This window comes from Vombatus ursinus, unplaced genomic scaffold (genome assembly GCF_900497805.2).
Source record: "Vombatus ursinus unplaced genomic scaffold, bare-nosed wombat genome assembly UNPS02014816.1, whole genome shotgun sequence".
NCBI lineage: Eukaryota > Metazoa > Chordata > Mammalia > Diprotodontia > Vombatidae > Vombatus > Vombatus ursinus.
This window is the reverse complement of record NW_020954594.1, coordinates 6,767,612-6,768,123: the sequence shown is the minus strand read 5'-3', so window position 1 is coordinate 6,768,123 and position 512 is coordinate 6,767,612.

Below are 512 nucleotides of genomic sequence, written 5' to 3'. Positions count from 1 at the left end.
AATGGTCTGAGGCTGAGTGAAGTGAGCAGAACCAGGAGAATGTTGCACACAGTAACAGCCATGTTCTGCGATGACTAATATTGATAGACTTAACCTTTCTTAGCGAGACAAGGATCTGAGACATCTCCAAAGGTCTCATGATGGAAAATGCTATTCACAAAGAAGAAAGAAGTATGGAGTTTGAATGCAGATCGAAGCATACTATTTGCTATTTTTTTTTCTTCTGTTGTGTTTTGTTTCCTCTTTCTGGTGGTTCCTCCTATTGGTTTCAGTTCTTACTTACAACATCACTAATGTGAAAATGTGTTTAATAGGAATGTGTATGTATGGCCTATATTAGATTGCATGCCATCTTGGGGAGGTAGGTGGGGAGGGAGGGGGAGAAAAATTTAAAACTAAAAAGCATATGGAAGTGATTGTTGATAATTCAAAATAAATTAATTAAAAAAAAAGAAAAGTTAAAATAGAAAAAAAAAAGAAAAAGAAAAAAGTAGACCCTGAGAGCCCAGCCA